This window comes from Cyprinodon tularosa, unplaced genomic scaffold (genome assembly GCF_016077235.1).
Source record: "Cyprinodon tularosa strain WSP-4 unplaced genomic scaffold, ASM1607723v1 ctg554, whole genome shotgun sequence".
Lineage (NCBI taxonomy): Eukaryota > Metazoa > Chordata > Actinopteri > Cyprinodontiformes > Cyprinodontidae > Cyprinodon > Cyprinodon tularosa.
Window position 1 is genome coordinate 964174 of NW_024039290.1, and position 19803 is coordinate 983976.

Below are 19803 nucleotides of genomic sequence, written 5' to 3' on the forward strand. Positions count from 1 at the left end.
GCTCTCACAGTTTAACACATATGAGGACAAGCTTTAAGCTTGTGTGACTTCTTGCACATGTGTGCGTTTTAGCTGATTAACTGAAGTTTGGGGGTTTTTTTGGTGCAGGTTTCAGTCTGAGCTTTACACCCACGGATCGATGTGTGTGTGTGTGCGTGTGTGGGTGTGTGAGCTGCATCTCTGCAGAAAGAGTCACTCATGCTTGGAGCTCCCTTTTCTGCTTCCTGTTCATATCCTGTTCAAACCAGGGGCACCCATTACATCCTGTTAACAAGTGAAAAAAAACATTATCTTGTTTGATTATTGTTTCATCAGAAATGATTTTTTTACTGACTTTTTAAAGAAGCGTTTGTCCCTAAAGTTACTTCATCTTAGTATGAGGAATATAATCAGAATCTTAGCTTTCATCATATTAGATCAATCCGATAAATTCAACCCTGTTCACCTTAAAGGGTCTTGAGATGGTGATATATGTGCATTTATTACCTCTATGATGGACTAATGCAGCTCTCCCTTATACTCCGTTGGACAACTGACCATCTGCTAACAGCTAACAACAACACATTATTAACCCCATTAGTAACTCCATGATGTCCTCCTTGGGCTGTATACCTGTAAGTTTAATGCTTGAGTTTAAGAATTTAAAGGCACAGTGGGAGATTTTTGCGAACTTTTGAAAAGACCTGCCCCTTTCACTTAAAAAAAAATGCACATGCTCAACCCTTTTACTGAAGCGTACTGCATTCACCATGAAAAAAAAAACAGCTTATCTCATAATTACGAGATTGGTATCTCGTACTTATGAGATGTTATCCGATAATTACGAGATAAGATCTCATAATTACATGATCTTGTCTATATATTTGGTTTTGATTACTTGAGCCAGTAATAAAGCATCTCTAAGAAAACTGGTCTTCATGATTACTTCTTAAAAATATCTGCATCTGTTCCACTGAGCAGTTCTCTGTACCCAGGTCTGTCCTGATACGCGTACGAGCTCTGCTCCTGTTTTACACTTTATCTACAAAGTAAATGGCATGTACTTATATAGCGCCTTTATTCAAGTTAGGAGACTTGACCAAAGCACTTTACACTACATTCATTCACCCATTCACGCACACACTGATGGTGGCAAGCTACATTGTAGCCACAGCTGCCCTGGGGCTCACTGACAGAAGCGGGGCTGCCGTACACTGGCGCCACCGGGCCCTCTGACCATCATCAGTAGACAATGCAGGTGAAGTGTCTTGCCCAAGGACACAACGACACTGAAAGTCGGAGTCGGGGACTGAACCAACCCTTCGATTTCAGGGCAAACTCCTACAACCAACGCCCCTGTCGTACCTAGCTATAACCCTGGGATTACTACTTGTGAATTAAGCATGCAGCCTTAAGACCATACGTGAAAATACGTCAACAGCTCCATTAATTAAGATTCTGTATGGTTTTAGTTTTTCATATAAATTGACATGCCACATAAAATTGGGACCTGGTCGTTTTAAACGATTCTGGAGCCTCAGCTGTACTCTTTGAGGATCTAGGAGAGAAGGTACCGGCAGACAGTTTTTTTTGACACCAGCCAGCTGAAATGGATTTCAAATGCACTAATTTATCGCCATAAAGCATCCCGTGCTGGTTTAACTGCTCCTGCAGGAACAGTGCGACTTCCAGCGAGTCAGACTACAGTGGGCTTTTTTTGCCTAAACAATTCTAAGGACTTACTGCGCAGTTCTGACAAACTAAAACTAATTCCATCCATATTGAGAAAACTCAGTATTTCCCAGTGTCGCATACCTAAAAGGAAATAAAAGCATACTAAATCTGACAGACCGCTCATTGTTCACGTTTAATGTAGCGTAGCTCGGCAATTAATGTCTTTACTGATGTCCTAAATACAACATATAATCTGATAATTATGAGAACTTATCTCGTAATTATGAGATAAGATCTCATAATATTGAGATCAGGATCTCATAATTACGGGATCGGTATCTCGTAATTATGAGATCTTATCTCATAATTATGAGATAAGATCAGATTTTTTTTCTTTGGTGAATGCAATATGCTTCAATACCCTTTAGCCGCTCACGTGAGGGAACGCCTATTAAACGTGTGTAGTGCATGCACAGGCTCATTTCACCATGAGGAGGTGCCGAATAAGACGGTGGCTCAGATGGATCTCATCTCTCACATATTTATTTATAAAACGTTTCCCTGCAAAAAGACTGCTGGAATATTAAAAAACCCTGACCTGCTTTTATGTGTATGTGTGCTGCATTGGAAACTTGGACATGTTTGCAGGGTTTATAAGGATCTGTGGCCACCGAATAACTACTAACAATGCAAATTATAAAATAAATAAACTTATTTTCACCGGAAAGTTACAATGTAGAAGTAGATAACTTTTACCAGCAGTGATGTGAAATGGATTTCTCCAAATATCATGCCAAACTTTAGCTGTTGAGTAGAAACATTTTGCCACCAAGTCGGTGTTTGAACCGAGGCATCAGCGGGAAGCCCGACCTGTGCTTTCAGTGCACGCCATCGAGTGAAAGAATCTCCCAAAAACACTCTGGTCTTGTTTCTCGGAGACACTTTCCCACCATAGTGAGAAAGGTGAGCTACAATGACTGGCTGAAACCATAGCTCACCACAGATATACGCCTAAAAGTGCGCATGTGCATAAAGAGAAAGCTGGCTACGGGGACGAGCACATAGGAAGGCCCTTTGTGAACATATCATCAGAATGATTAACAATTTGGACAACCACTTATTTGATGATCCACCCGGAAAAAGAGAATCCTCCACTATACCTTTAATCTATTCTTAAATGCTCAAATGACAAGGCATCTCCTCATCTAACCAAACCTTAGCAGAAGCAGATTCCCAGGAGACATTTGAGGTCAGAACTCCTCCTGCTCTGTGACCCTAGCAGACAGAACCTGTTCTGTTGCTGCTTGGGTTTTAGCCGCACAGAAATTATAATGTTTTTCCTATCATTCATAGTTTTTTTTTATTATTTTGTAGCTGTTCTTTTTTTCTTTTTTTGCCAATTTGCTAAAGTAGCTACTTCGTCCTAACTTTGAAACAGAATCATCACGATCTGCTTCACATTTCCCCTCCCCAATCGGAAAAAGTGAGTTTTTTTGTTGTTGTTTTCTCTTTACATTACAGGCACACTCTGGTTACTGTAGCTCACTGACAGTTCTAGACAGGGTCCAGTGCTCTTGTAGAACAGTTCTGGCCCATTTTCTGGTCCCTGTACTGAAAACATAATACTACACCAATTTGGTATGATATGAATTCACAGAAAGGACTAAAATTGTCTGGTTCCTTTGAACAATTTCATCTAAACTTAATTTAAGGTGTATCAGCCAGATTGAGAAGATCCTCAAACTATTCCGTCCATCATCCTACAATGTCCTCTTTCAAGGTCAGCAGCTCTCCACTTCCACTAAAAACAGTGTTAGCAAAGTACTGCTTTCCCCTCATGAGGCACTAAAGGTTTCCCAGAATCGCTTTGAGTTCAGCTGCTGGTCTTCCTCCATGGTCCCACCAAACTCATCCTGGGCCTGAGATTTTGCCTCAGCAACCGCAGAGGCAAACAATACCTGCTTGCGGCTTCAGGAGGCACACGTGCCAACCAGGCTCGATAAGACTCCTTTTTCAGCTTTATGGCATTTCTTACTGCCGGTGTCAACCTCCTGGTTTTGGGGTTTCCTCCACAACAGGTACCACAGTGCTTACGGCCACATTTACAGCGGGTGCATGAACAATGGAGGCAGAGAACATGGTCCACTCAGACTCTCCAGCCTCCCGGGGGTGAGAGTTGAGCATGCCCCTGATCGAGGGCTCAACCAGATGTTCCTAGCAGACCCTCAGTATTCGCTTGGGCCTGCCAAGTCTGTCCAGGCTCCTCCTCTTCCAGCATATCCAACTGGGGGACAGCTCCACACAGGCTCGGACTAGTAATCTGTGATACCGAGCATGTGCCCGGTGGGCCGGTCTTAATTTCAGCGTGCAAGCGCCGGCCCTCCTTTAAAAATACTGGCCCCAACATTTACTCTCCAGCCGAAGCTCCTACCTGTGACAGTAAATAACTCAAGAGCTCAAGAAGTAATACAATATTAACTACCTAAATGATGCATGCAGTATAAATAGCCCTTCCTTGTCATGCACATCCTTGTGACGGTTGGCATATGGTGTAATTTTCTTCAAACTGTAAAATCCTATTTCTTCAAGTACAAAATACTTGCAATTTTTAACTATTTTTTATTAGCAGACTTCAGCAGTTTAACAGACCAGCTTAAGAACTACTTCCCTTCTTACTTTAAATTAAGAGTCTAAAATATGGATACAGAGTTTCAGTCTTTAAAGGACAAACCTTCATTTTTGTGATCAACAGTGTGTGTTTCCACAAGTGATGATTTTCTAAGAACAACAGTTTTCTGTGACTATCATCACCAACCTGTTTTTACTGCATGTATGAAGGTAAGAGCAGATCACTACAGTAAAGGTCGTGGTAGTGCAATGTCTCTGTAGAGTATAAGGGAAGGGTGAGTTTAGGTTATCATATCCAGGCTTGATTTATTAAAGCTGTGATTTCAATGGCTGCATAAACCTTATGTTTTCTGGTGAAACAATCATGATTTTACAAAAGTTCAGACCCAAATGCCGAAGACCAGGAGACCAGGGGAAAAGGTTTAACAGGTTTTATTGAAGAGATAATACAGAGAGAAGTGTTGCTCTGAACACTGCTCAACTGGAACTGAAAAGTGAGGGGAAGACAAAGCGATTAGTTCAGGCTCAGTGGGAAAATAGATTTGTGAACTTGGAGAAGAGGATTTGGTTGCTGACTCAAGTTTCCAGAGAAGTTGTTGAATCTTTGACTCCAGCCTGTATGCTGTAGTTCCAGTGTTTGTCTGATTCGATGGAGGGAGGAACAGGGTTTACCCAGAATGCGGTTGTTTGTAGGTGACTGGCACTCAGATTTCCTGCGGTACTTGAACGGTTCATAATGGAGATGAATTCCTTTCTCAATGTGAAGCTCAAACAATCTCTTGGGGAAAGTGGATCCAAACCTCCTGTTTGAACCCCGGCTCAGTTTGAAGCTCAGTTGATCCTTTCAGGGAGAGAAGGCCCGAAAAATCCAGTTTGCAGAATGACTTCCTGCCGAGAGGCAAAAGACAAACAATGTTAAAACTCAGGTTGACAAGAGCTCAGTTTGACTCAGCAAAACTCAGCTTGGCGAGAGTACCCAAAACTGACAAACACTCTGGCCTCGAGGTAGTGGCAGTCAGCAGCTTAAGAACACTCCGTCTAACGAGGAAACCATCAGCAGGTGTGTGAGGAGGCGGACCACAACCAGGCGCCTCCTGGTGGAGGAAGGGAGACAAACACAGAACACAAACACACAGACAGGAATCCTGACAGAAACTTCTTGTAAAACAGTCCCAGTGATGCTCTCTAATAATTCTATCAAGCAATCGTTTCCATGGGCAACAACCTGTCATGCAGAACAAAAGATAGTTTCCTCCTTACATTTTAATGTGCTTTTTAAATAAACTACATTAACCTTAACAACATAAATTTACTGACAGTTATTTATTCATGAACGTTTAATTTCAACACCTGTATGAATGAACTCTCATTTTTAAAAATAACATAATTAAATGAGTTGACCCAGATGGCAACTACATTACTAACATCTTCTGAGTAGAAATGAAGATTCTCTCAGTTTTGAAGTCCAAACAAAGGGACACAGTTACAACTAGAACACCAATTTCAATTCAAACCGAAGATGACTCTCCTTTTCTCGCCTTCTGCTGTTGTTTGTACACATATCGCATGTAAATGTTATACTTTTCATTTTAGCCAAGCTTTGGCTTGTAAGATGAGGTCATGGTGAACGGTTTTGCAGGCATGAGTTCTTGTAGCTTGTTTAATGAAACGGAAACTGGGGGTTGTTGGAGAGTTTGAACACATTGTTTCTCTGAGTGTCCACGAAGTACATGTAGAAATAGATACATAGCAAACATCTGTTCCTAAAAGATAAGACCATTTGTGTGAAAATACTATTTTTCACACAAATGGTACTATTCTTCACTGATTAGCTTGAGAACCTCTCACAGGAAATAAAGCCAGTTAGTTTAAAACTTGGAGCGACCCAAAGATTGGGTCTCTTGTACTGTTAATTGACTGTGTGGGTGTGTTTTATCAACCTGCAGGCTTTCAGCACTGATTCTGTGCCATTTTATCTTATTTAAGTGATAAAATCAATTTCTAGTTCCATCTTATCCTCATATCATTCTAATTTGGATCTGCTGTAGGAATTAATAAAATCAGACAAAGTTCAAGTGAATAAAGGGTTTGAAAAAGATCACATAGAGATAATCAAAATATTCTGAAAGCTTCATCCAGAAAAACTTGATCTTGACAAATGTTAACATGCATGCCACCCTACAGATTTAAATTTCATTTCGACCCTGTTGGCACAATCAGAATTTTATGATTATAAATTCAAGCTGAAGAGACTCACACAGAGAAAAGCAATTAGAAAATTATTCAGTTTATTTATACAGGTAACACAATTATATTCTTCAACATATTTCTATAAGGAAAACCATCTGATTGGCACTCTAGGACTGTTTTTAATGCTCTAACTGAACAATGTTCAAAGCTGCAGCAAATTATGATAACAAGATCAATACCCATGAGTATAAAATGACTGTGTCAGCCTACATCAACAAATGCATCAAGGATGTCAGCACCACAAAGTTCACACAAGCAGCTCCTACACCACGCATAAAACAATCCAGATTGTTTTCGTGGGTCATCCCAAGATGGCAGAATTAACTACCAAGCGCTACAAGAACAGCAGCGCCCCTTTCTATCTTTAGGAAACTCTTAAAGTTGTACGGCAGTCATATTTGAATGTCAAATCATTCTGGCTTAAACATGTATATAAATGTACTCTTTATCACACGATATTGTCCCAAAATTTAGAAAATTTCTATTTAAAAAAAAAGTCCTGTCTTAAAATCTTAAAAATTAAACTATGCAGGCCAGTTAGTTATACGTCAGCCTGAACACCTAAATTCGGCCAATTATATTTCAACAGTCATCTGTCAATCAAAATTTTTCAGTCACAGCATCTTGATTCATATGTCGCAGCTAATATACGCAAAGGTGGAAATAAGAAAATAGAATCATTTACTTTACCATTGAGATCCATAGAGTTAACAGAACTGGCAGCATTGCGAGGCAAGGGCTCAAACAGGTAAGGCTGTAAGCCTTCTAAACCAAACCAAGCTTCTGGCGCCCTGGCGTCCTCTTCCACAACATCTTCTTCCCCACTTTCCTCCTCTAAATAAAAAATGTATGACGGAGGAGACTCATCCACAACCTCCGACACAAAACTCTCCTCCTCTTGCATGTTTCCTCTGTCCATAGCGTTCCTTGACAGTGTTGTTTCTAAGTCACCAATTTAGTGCTAATTGGTCCCAATGGAATTTCCCATTGGGAACCTACTAGCACTAAGTTGCTAACTGGTTAGCAAGATGCTTTCAACAAACCAGCCACAACCAAACTTGCTTGCGAACCTTCCACCACAACAATCCAGCCCCCTTGAGAATCGACCAATCATATTCACTCGTATAAAGTCGGGCACCACTCGGGAGAATTCGGAAATGGTACTGTTGGAACAGCCGCTTCCCTACGACTTTAAAGACTAACCTCTTCAAAGAACATCTCTTATCCTAACTCTTACCCATAGCTCTCTATCTCTCTACTACTCCTTCTGCACTTCCCTCTCTCTCTCTCTACTGTCACCACTGATTTTGACAAGGGATTTTTCCCTTAAGAGAACTTATTTATGATAACTGTAACATTGTGTCTGCTTTGTGAGTCTCTTTGGATAAAAGCGTCTGCTAAATGCATAAACATAAACACTTAGTCCTTAGATGCACACAGGCAGTAGCAGAAGGGCCTCAGAGGATTAAGTGTGCAGTGTTGATCTTTCTGATAACTTTGTTCTGTTTTATGGTCGTATGCAGCTCTTTCTGAAAACTTGTGCAGAGAAGAGCTAAATAAAAATGAGCCATCTCTTTTGCATGAGAAATGAGTCAACAAAAACAAAACAGTGTGTGACAAATCTTTGGTAGCTTTGGGTATATAAGACATTTAGAAAGCAAGTTTCAGAAAAACCGCAGACACTGAGAGATGTTAAAAAGATTCAGTAGGATATAACATGGGTGGGATCATTAAAGGTTAAAAAAGCAAGCAAATTAAAAAGGACCAACAAGGTTGTGGTTTTGCGGAGTATGGATAGCATCTTCATCATTTGACATTTATCATCTCAGGGCAAACAACTCTGCAGGCAGCCCACAAGCTCTGTTATACTCGTTCATTCACACCCACATGTGATAGACATAAAACAGGCCAGTTAACCACAAATAACTGCCTCAGCCACAAATAAGATGAGAAGGGAGGACTGAAGCAAAGAAAATTAAATTGTAAAAAACAAGGATTAAAAGCATAACAGGGTCATGAGTTCAAGCAAACCACAGCACTTTGTGAAAAGGTTTGGGAAGTTGTTTGGAGATTCTAAAGCAGCCATCAAACATTTAGATCAAGATAGTTTTATCTGTTTTCCCTCATTCTTGTTTTCATAACATAGAGCAATAGAAATCAGGCTCAATCCGACGTGCTGAAATGTATGTCACCCAGTCTGAAATTAAGTCTTTACCAAATGCAAACCATGTCAACATTTTCACACCTTTTAAGCTAAATGAACTGCATCTAAAAGTAGGTTGCAAAGCTTCTACTTCATCTGATTATATATTTGCATTTACAGAAGTATAAAAAAAAATGTTTGCCGTCTTTTAAGATTGAATCCTTCTTAAAATTTATAATACATTTTTAATATTAAACAGAGAAAAAAATTATTGCGTTCAAAGTGCATGCTCTATTGAGCATTTTATTTATTAAGTGAGAAGGCTATTAAGACTATGATAACTGGCTTTGTGATGTTTTTCAGACATAAAAATGTCAATAACTCCATTAATATGTGAGATTGTCTAGCCTACTTCCTGTTGATATGCGGATTCTATTTAAGTGACATTAAGATTCAAAAGGTCAGGCAAAAATAAATTATGTGTGAAACTAGTTTAATTGTGCTTACTATTCCTATTTTCTATCCCCCCCCAACCCCCCCCCCCCCCCAGTATTTTATTGTCTTTGCACTGTCACAAGTAGAGAACAACAAAATGAACTCTCTGCATTTGACCCATCCCCTTGGGGAGCAGTGCCATTGTGCGGCGCCCGGAGAGCAGTGTGTGGTTAAGGGTTTGCTCAGTGGCAGTCTGTGTGTCAAGTGGGGATGGAGGTTTGAAGGAGGACCCAAATGCAGACACTTCTTGAAGGTTTAATAACAAAACAAAGGGTACAGAAGCAAAATCCAAAAACATAAATCCACAAAAATAAAAAAATACTGAAAAACGGGAATACTTAAAACAAGGAGGCAAAGAAATTACAACAAACCAGCCAAGAGTGACTGAACAATTAATTAGAATAGTAATTAGAATATATGGGAGAGAGAAACAAAGACCAGGCTAATTAGCAGATTGGGAGCAGGTGGGAACAGAGGCAAAAAGGGAGCTAGGGAAAAGGAGATCAAAAATAACTAGAACACAAAAATGGAAACAAGACAAATGAAAACTCAGAGATAAAACTGGAACAGAACCAACACCATGACACTGTTGGAGTGGGCTTGAACTCAGAACCTCAGGATTACAAGTGCAATGCCCTAACCACTAGGCCACCCAAAGCAGGCAATAGCAAGGGTCTTGCCTAAGGCCAACAGTGGCAGCTGTGATACAAACAAAGGCCACCTCTTTGTAGTACGAGGGACTTACCACTTGAGCTAGACAACCATCTTGGCGATGTATGTCAAATAAATATAAAAATGGGTTGTCATTTTTACACATAAAGTAGGGTGAAAATGTATAGCTTGTTTCTATTGAGCAAAATGATCTTTGTCTAATCAGGATGTCTGTTGTTTCATAATCTGATATATGTTGGACAGAACATAACGATGCAAAAATGAAGGCAAATGGACCTCATCAGTTTGGTTCATAAAAATGATGGCTTCTTTAATTTCCTTTGACGATTAAAAACAGGTCAACTAATGTTTCAAGAATGTTGGCCATTTTGTTTTAAGGTGGAAATGTACCTTGTTATAGTAAACATGGCTATGTTGGCAAGGTTGCATTCTGTTGTAAAAACTCTGCGTGTCTGTTTATTAGTCAGAAAATGGCGATGCCTCCTCTGCTTTCCACTTGTCTGTCTCCTCAAGTCAAGGGAAGAGGGAACTGTAGAGACTGAATTTTAATGTCAACAGGTCCAGATTGTATCAGTCTCCTGGAGTCCTGAAGGTCTGTGCAGAGCAGCTCTGTGGGATTTTACAGCACCTCTTCAATCTTAAGGCAGATTTATACTCAGAAACCAGGTCGTCTGCTTGTGTGACGCAATGAACGCAGATATGCTCCCGCCACTTCCGCAAACACTTTGGGGCACCTCTCCTAAATTGTAGGTGACCACAGACAGTGCCAGACAGGAGGCCTCTTACTGGTCAAATCTACATCCGCTCTACACTATGCGTATTTCCTGTTTGGTACCTTACCGGCTTGTTTGTATGACCGCCATTGTGGAAAACGACTTTGACCAGCTAGAAGAGCGAGGTGCACGAGATCGCTGGGACCATTTTCCACCTGGATCCCTGCTCTGTTTCGATGTCCCTCCGTTGTCGCACAAACTCGGCCATATCTAGACCCATAGTTAGTTTGTGATTGTTCCTCTTGCATTTTGGTGTGGAATAACAGGATGCAGACCACACTTCAATATTGGGCATAAATCAAAAATATGTGTGTCATACCAGCGATAAGCTCACTGCGACACACTGCTGCTGGAGTATAACTAGCCCTTTAACCTGACCAAGGAGACAGTTCCATTGATGTGGAAGACCTCCTGCCTGTTTCCACTTCCAAAGAAAACTCAGCCACAAATCTTCAAAGACAATAGACCTGATGCTCTGATATCCCACATCAAATACCCCATTTACACTACCCTTGAAAAACCGATCCATGCCGAGACCGGTCCGAGCTCGGATCAGTTATCCAGGCCGAGCTTGGTTCTGACGACCGTTTACACATCATGCTATCTCGTTATGTCTTAATATTATTACTGTACTTCGGTGTTTGAGGAGGGTCAGGCGAAGACGGCAACCTTTCGTGGATTTACTTGAGAAAGTCGCCTTAACTTAGTTGTTCTTCTTCTTCTGTTTTGTGTTGGTTGGCAAAAAACTTCCGGAGGGGCATTACCGCCAACTACTGGAATGGAGTGTGAATCGGGATGGGCAGCCAGATGGAGATGAGGCGTTCTGCTCATGCGCTCTTGTTATCAGAGAACCGAGCCAGGGAAAAACCGAGCCGAGCCCACCTCTGGAACTGGTCCGCAGTTAGCTCGGTTAGGTTGTGTCTAGCTCGGTTTAGTTCAGTTTGCTTTCCATTTACATTTACACACGATAAGATATCTCAGTTACTGAGCTCGGACCAGTCTCGACACGGTTTCTCAAGGTAGTGTAAACGGGGTAATAGAGGTCCTAGAGAGACTTCTGTCGCTTCAACTGAGCAAGCAAACAAGCAGCTATCAGGACCCCCTGCAGTTTGCTTATCGCTCTGGAGCAGTTGTTGGACAAAGCAGACATCACTGTGAGAATCCTGTTCTATTGCCCAGTGCGTTTAGCACAATTCACCCTGACTTAGGCCCCGTCCACACGAAGTCAAAACGAACACGAAACGCTAATATTTTCCAGAACGTTTGTCGTAAAGACGGAGACATAAAATAAATTTGATCGTCCACACGAATGCATGAAAACGCTGCAAAATGTATGCCAGGCCTATAAGTGGCGCTGTGGTGACAAAGCAAAAATAGGTGACGAAATGTTGGGCATGCGCACTAATATTTATACATGGTTGCCCTGCGGGTCCATTTTCGTGGTTTAGTCAAATTCAGGTGCTGAACTATGTCGTCGATATTGCTCTGTTCTTCTTGGAGATATTCCAGAAGAAGAAGATTCTGTTGTAAGCCCGACAGCAGGGTGAGTAGCATTTGCAGCAACCATTCAACACAGTACGGCGCCATTGTTGTTGTGATACTGTGTCGCGCATGCGTGTTTAGAGGCGACGCTATGACGCATGCGTGTAAAAAAAAAAATGCGGTTAGAGCTTAAAGATGGAAACGCGAAAACGGCGTTTCATAATCTTCCCACTCTGAAGGCTGAATAAATCAAAGATCGTTTACAGACCCTTAAACGCCGGCTTTGTATGGATGAGAGGCTGGTTTGGTGAAAAATTTGTGCGTTTAGGCCAGGGGTTGGCTTCGTGTGGACGGGGCCTCACTTTGTGAAAAACTCCACAAGATTCAAGTGTAGGCATTAACAATCGCCTAGATCAAAGGCTACCTGACAATTGACCCTTCAGTCAACTGTCTAATCAAGTAGCCAGCAGCACAGGAGCACCACAGGGGGCGGTACTCTCTCCATTCCTTTTCACTCTGTACACACCTGACTTTCAGTAGAGTCTTGTCATCCACAGAAATACTTGGGTGTCTCTGTAGTTGTTAGGTGCATCAAGAAGGACAAGAAGATGAGTACAAGGAGCCGGTGAAATGTTTTGTGAGATAGTGTGGGACCAATATCCTGAATTTCAACAAAATGAGGGAGATGACTGTAGACTTCAGAAGAAACAGGTACAAGTTGAATCCTATTCATATAATGGGAGAAGAAGTGGGGGTGGTGAAGGAGTATAAATACCTTTATGTTCACCTGGATAACAAACTAGACTGGAGACACAACTGTCAAGCCGTCTACAAGAAAGAACAGAGAAGCCTGTACTTCCTAAGGAAGTTTAGGTCCTTCAGTGTTTGCAGCAAGATGCTTCAGATATCAGATCAGCATGGCTGCAATTTACTTTCTCAGACAAAATTAAATGTTTATTAGGCAACGTAAAATATATACGTCTATGTAACAAATTACCAAAAGCCTAAAATCTGCTGTAACTGATCTAACAAGTTTCAGTGTTAGAATGGCCTTTAGCGGTTGGAGGAAGTAGGAGACTTGAGGCAGAGAAACTGTGCAGCCCCAACTGGGTGTTTATTCACCAACATTTAACAAACAAAACAAACTCTGCTCATTTTGGCCTAGGGTCTCAGCAGCAACGACTCAATATGGCCAACATGCAGCCTTTTATAGCTGTTGGCTGTTCCAATACACAAACCCACCAAGAAACAGGGTAAAACAAAATACATACACACAAACAAGGTTTGACAAACTACCAAAAATCCTCAAAATATATATTGCCAATGCTAGTCATTTTCAGCATCTCTACAAACACATCTTTATCAATATAAATACAAATCCAACATTAAGTTTATAAAATGTCTAACTCTCTGCTCCCCCCCTTCCGTCTGCTTTGGTCTCTTCCGGAACCTTTAAAAGGTACTCAGGCCCCCGGGGAATGTTTTAGCCTGAACACCCTGCAGAGGAAGAGAGAGGTAAGCCACACCCATACAAGCCTTCAAACATTTTAAACAATCAATACTTATATCATCATTTTGTTGTATTTTAACAGGACATAATCAGTTCCAGCTGAGATGCCACCGAAACCACCATTAATAAACCATTTCAATCAGTTTGTATCCGGTTCATTTCCTTCATCATGCATTTCTTTTATCATTTAACACATTTTAAGTGTTGTACCACCAAGTAATGAAGACCTTCATTACATTTCCTCCCCCCTTCCCCTAAGCTCACAGTACCTTAACTTTCAGGAATCCTAGATAAACAGTCAGCTGCAGTGTTGGTTTTTCCAGGCTTGTAATGGACAGTGAAGTTATATGGTTGCAGAGCGAGGTACCATCCAGCAATCCGTGCATTCGCATCCTTCATCCGATGCAGCCACTGGAGGGCCCGGTGATCCGTCTCCAGAAAGAAATGTCGTCCCAGCAGGTAGTATCTCAACGATTCGATGGCCCACTTCATGGCTAGACATTCTTTCTCCACCGTTGAATATCTAGTTTCTCTGTCCAGAAGCTTACGGCTCAGAAACACCACCGGCTTCATCTCTCCATCCACTTCCTGCAACAAAACAGCCCCAAGACCCACTCCCGAAGCATCTGTTTGCAGTGTAAAAGACTTCTCAAAATCAGGGGTGGGCAAAACAGAGTCTGTGCAGATAGCATTTTTAAGATCTTCAAACGCTTTGCTACATTCCTCAGTCCATTGGATCTTATTTGTGGACTTGCCCTTTATCAGGTTGTTTAACACAACTGAGCGTTCTGCAAAATGAGGAATAAACTTCCTGTACCATCCAACCAGGCCCAAGAAGCTCCTCACCTTCTTCTTTGTTGTAGGTACAGGGAAAGTACGAACAGCATCCACTTTCCCCACCTGTGGTCTAATTTTGCCAAAACCAATGATGTGGCCTAGATAGGCCACCTCTCTCTGGGCAATGGCACATTTCTGGGGGTTGATGGTCAGACCAGCTGCTCTGATGCATCCCAACACTTGTTGTACATGGAACATGTGGTCCTTCCAGGTTTGACTGAACACAACCACATCATCCAAGTAGGCTGCTGAAAAGTCTGACACATTTCTCAAAACATGGTCCATAAGTCTTTGAAAAGTGGCAGGTGCTCCCTATAAACCAAATGGCATAACTTTGAACTGATACATACCAAATGGTGTTCTGAATGCAGTGAGCTTGCGGGCCTGCGGTGCTAGCGCCACCTGCCAATATCCTTTACTTAAGTCCAGTGTAGTAATGTATCTTGCTCCTCCCACTCTTTCCAACAGATCATCTATTCTGGCCATAGGATAAGGATCAAACTGAGACAGAGAATTCAGATAACGAAAGTCAATACAAAACCTCAGTGAACCATCTTTTTTAGGTACAAGAACCACAGGACTGCACCATTCACTGGTTGATACTTCAATGATGCCAAGTTCCAACATAAAGTTGATCTCTTTCTTGAGCTCTGGCACCAACCGCTCAGGAATCCTGTAGCTCCTCTGCCGAGCTGGTGCATCCTCCTTGAGACGGATGTCATGTTGTACCAGGTCTGTAAAACCTGGCTCCTCTGAAAAGAGTTCCGAATCCAGAAGGGCTGCAACCTCCTCCTGCTGGACTGCTAACAGATGAGACAGATCAACCACCCCGATCTGTGTTTCGTCGGAGGGCAGAAACTTCTCCTTCACCTCCTCATCTTGAACTTCACAAATCAAGAGCTGCTGCACTGGTCTCTGACGCCCCTGGAATTCTTTCAGCAGATTCACATGAAATGTCTGATGTTTTTTCACTCTGTCAGGCATAAACAGTTCATATGTGACCTTACCCACTTGCCGAGTCACTTCATATGGACTCTGCCACTTGGCAAGCAGCTTTTTATCTGAGGTTGGTAACAGCAATAAGACCTGTTGGCCTGGTTTCAGGACCCTCTCTTTAGATTTCTGGTCATACCATCTTTTCTGGTTCTGTTGTGCCATCTTCATGCTCTCCTGTGCCAGAGCTGTCATCTCCTCCAACCTCTGTCACATCTTGACCACATATGCCACGATGTTTTCCTCTGCTGATTCAGGATCTTCCCAGTAGTCTTTCAGGAGGTCTAATGGTCCTCTCACTTGGCGTCCATAGAGCAGTTCAAATGGTGAGAATCCAGTTGAAGCCTGTGGGACCTCTCTGTAGGCAAACAGCAAATAGGGCAACCACTGGTCCCAGTCTGCTCCTGTAGTGGAAACAAACTTGCGTAGCATATTCTTTAAAGTCTGGTTGTACCTCTCAACAAGCCCGTCCGTTTGAGGATGATAGGGGCTGGTCTTAATTCCCTTTACACCTAGCAACCGGTAGACTTGTTGTAACAGCTTAGACCTGAAGTTTGTTCCACAGTCAGTCAAAACCTCTTTCAGTATCCCTACTCTGGAGAACAGTTGTATCAGACAGTTCGCAACATTTCTGGCTTTCACACACCTCAGGGGAAACGCTTCAGGATATCGAGTTGCATAATTGCATATAACTAGAATGTACTTGTTGCCTGCTGAGCTTCTCTCTAAAGGACCCACTACATCCATCCCTATTCTCTCAAAAGGAGTACCAATAATTGGTAAGGGCTGAAGATGGGCCTGTGGAATCTTTTTTCCTGAAGTGAGTTGACATTTAACACAGGACTTACAGAAGTGTGATATTTGAGTATACATTCCTGGCCACACAAATCTTCTGGCAATCCTACACAGTGTTTTCTGAAATCCCATATGTCCCGCCCATGGAACTGTGTGTCCCAGCTCCATTACTCTCTCTCTGAACTGTTGTGGTAATGCTAAGGACTCCACATCCCCTTAACACTGATACAAAATTCCCCGTTTTACTACATAAGTAGCTTCCTCAAGAAACCCTGCAGTGCCCTGCGCATTCCCATCCCCCTTTATGATTTTATTAAACCAACATTTCAAAGTTGGATCCTGTCTCTGAAGCTCACCCACATTAGCTGGAAGATTAACATCTAGAAGCTGGAATGGTTTAAACGTGTCAGTTTGCTTGGCTGAACCTCTTATCTTGTCCCTCCTTCTCTCAGCCTTGGTTTAATAAGGTTTAACTGGCCCCATTTCCCATACTTCCTCAAAAAATGGTAACTCTCTCAAGGTGTTTTGAGCACTCTGAGCCCTTGTGGTGACCATGTTGTGCCCTGAAGAGGCTACTTTACATGGGCACTCTATGGTGTGGGCTAAAAGAGTATCAGTCACTTTCTGGGGGGGAAAGTTGTCTGGGTGTGTGGGCCTCAGTACTTTGGGAGGATGTAGCTCTGCTTGCTGAATGAGATCTGCAATAATGGGGACATCATTACTCAAAATAACAGCATAAGGCAGCTTTGCTGCAAGAGCTACCGCCATAAAAAATGTGTGTCCTCCCACAGTTAGATATATGTCAGCCATTGGATATTCATGCTTATCCCCATGTATGCAGCTTATGTGACATTTCTCCTCAGACCACTTTTCTCTAGGTATTAAGGAAGACATAACCACAGTCTGAAATCCTCCTGTATCTAGCAAGGCTGTTTCACGCTGCCCATTAATCAAAACTGGTGCAGTATGAGCAACATCATGAAAGACATAGGTAGTGGGTCTGGGGACAGTGCAAAACAGTGATGGCTTAGACTTATTAGTAAGAGGGCAGAAATACTGAGTGTGGCCCAGACCATTACATAAAAAGCATCTTATATCTCGCTTGACAGAACGAAAAGGGGGATTCTTAGCAGAATCAGGTTTGAACTTAGCAGAAAGTTGCCTACCACTAGAAAATGTCCTGTTCTCCAACTGACCACCACCCCGGTCATCCCCATTGGACTTACTTTTGTGGGCAAAGTTGGAGTCCCGGCCAAAAGTACTGTGTTTCGTCCCTCGTCTAGCTGCCGTGAAGACCTCAGCCAGTTGTGCCGCCTTCTCTGCTGTCTTTGGGTCATGCTCACGAAGCCACACCTCCAGTTCAGGGTTAACCATTCTTAGGAACTGTTCCAGAATCATTGTCTCTGAAATCTCCTCCACTGTTGCCTTGTCTGGTTTAACCCACTTGAAAAACATTTCTTTGAGGCGCACATACAGCTCTTGTGGAGTCTCTCCAGGAAGAATGTCCAAGGAACGGAAACGTCGCCGATAGGTTTCAGCTGTAATTTCATACTTTTGCAATATGGCCGCCTTCACTCTGTCATAGTCATCTGAGTCTGCAAGATCCATCAAGACATAAGCACTTCGTGCCTTGCCCGTCAATAGGGGAACTAGCTGGATAGCCCATTCCTCCTTTGGCCATCGACAGACTTTGGCCATTCTTTCAAAAGTAGTCAAAAAATGTTCAATGTCATCATTAGGCAATAGAGGATGTAGCCTAGGTTCTCTGTGCATGCTGAAGTCCCTCTCAGGCCAAACAGACTGTTGACTTGACCCTTCTTCTGGATCATCCATGTCATCTTGAGGCTGTGCTGCTCCAGACTGCAGCCGGTCACCACCAGAATCCTGTGTCAGATCATTCACTTGCTGCTGTATTTGGTGAAACTGATGCTGCATACTCTTCCATCTATGCTCTTGACGGGAAGCTTCTTTTGCCAGCTGTTGGTCCCTCATTGATTGAGACTGAATGAGGGATTTCACCAAATCTGCAAGCTCCTCAATCTTGTCAGGGTTGCTGGATGCCGCGCCCACCTGGTCATCAGATGACTTTGCTCCATCATCAGGATCCTCCTGTTGGTCTTGTTTCCTCCTTTCTCTGTCTTTTGTCATCCTCAACTCCACTTTGTGACTCCGGCCCCAGCTTCTGACACCACTTGTTAGAATGGCCTTTAGCGGTTGGAGGAGGTAGGAGACTTGAGGCAGAGAAACTGTGCAGCCCCAACTGGGTGTTTATTCACCAACATTTAACAAACAAAACAAACTCTGCTCATTTTGGCCTAGGGTCTCAGCAGCAACGACTCAATATGGCCAACATGCAGCCTTTTATAGCTGTTGGCTGTTCCAATACACAAACCCACCAAGAAACAGGGTAAAACAAAATACATACACACAAACAAGGTTTGACAAACTACCAAAAATCCTCAAAATATATATTGCCAATGCTAGTCATTTTCAGCATCTCTACAAACACATCTTTATCATTATAAATACAAATCCAACATTAAGTTTATAAAATGTCTAACTCTCTGCTCCCCCCCTTCCGTCTGCTTTGGTCTCTTCCGGAACCTTTAAAAGGTACTCAGGCCCCCGGGGAATCTTTTAGCCTGAACACCCTGCAGAGGAAGAGAGAGGTAAGCCACACCCATACAAGCCTTCAAACATTTTAAACAATCAATACTTATATCATCCCTTTGTTGTATTTTAACAGGACATAATCAGTTCCAGCTGAGATGCCACCGAAACCACCATTAATAAACCATTTCAATCAGTTTGTATCCGGTTCATTTCCTTCATCATGCATTTCTTTTATCATTTAACACATTTTAAGTGTTGTACCACCAAGTAATGAAGACCTTCATTACATTCAGTAACTTAAAAGAAGACAAGAAAGTATTTGATCCAATGGGAGAAACCTCCACACCTGCTTTAGGCTATCTGCCAGGTCTTGAAGAAGATTTTCTTGTATAGAAAAAAAAAACAGCTGGAAACTTTATATTAAACTATGACTTTGTTTTGTTTAATTATTCAGCAGCTAGCATATATACATTGTGTTATAATCTACATGCAATTTCACATCTAAATAAGTCAGTTATTGGGGTGATATTGATGGATGTTTATGGGAAAAGTGGATTCCTTTAATCCGACTTCTATGACAGATAACCTGCATGTCTTCATTGCATTATGGGCATAGGTCATATGGCTGGAAGCAGGAAATAAAAGGTGCTAGGTTATTTAAAAGCTTTCGGGTAAAGACAAACAGCAAACTAAAGGTGAGGTTATGTGTGCTGAAAGGTGTTAGATAATTATTTTCTAAATACATGTACACATGTATATTTAGACCTTAACATTTTACATGCAAATAATGTTTAACACATTTCTCCATCACACACACACACATGAAACACACAGTTAAAAAAACAAAAAAACATAAGAGACCTTTGGAGGGTTTTACTTGTCATGGTATGAAAATTATTTTGGTTTTTAGCTTCTAAAATCTTTCAAAAATCAGTTTTGACTTAATTAAGAGTTCTAAG

At 42.0% G+C, this 19803-nt stretch overlaps 2 long non-coding RNA genes across 3 annotated transcripts; both read left to right on the forward strand.

The window, feature by feature from the left end:
• Positions 1-13578: 13578 nt before the first annotated feature.
• LOC119796639 lies at positions 13579-13748 on the forward strand. The gene is made up of 2 exons (XR_005282498.1): positions 13579-13611; positions 13689-13748. It is a non-coding gene; the product is annotated as an uncharacterized LOC119796639 (long non-coding RNA).
• A 216-nt stretch (positions 13749-13964) lies between these two features.
• On the forward strand, positions 13965-19037 carry LOC119796638. Of its 2 annotated transcripts, XR_005282497.1 has the most exons (3): positions 13965-14065; positions 18845-18900; positions 18978-19037. It is a non-coding gene; the product is annotated as an uncharacterized LOC119796638 (long non-coding RNA). The 2 variants fall into 2 exon arrangements; XR_005282496.1 differs by lacking the exon at positions 13965-14065 and having other exon boundaries at positions 18760-18900.
• Positions 19038-19803: the final 766 nt, after the last annotated feature.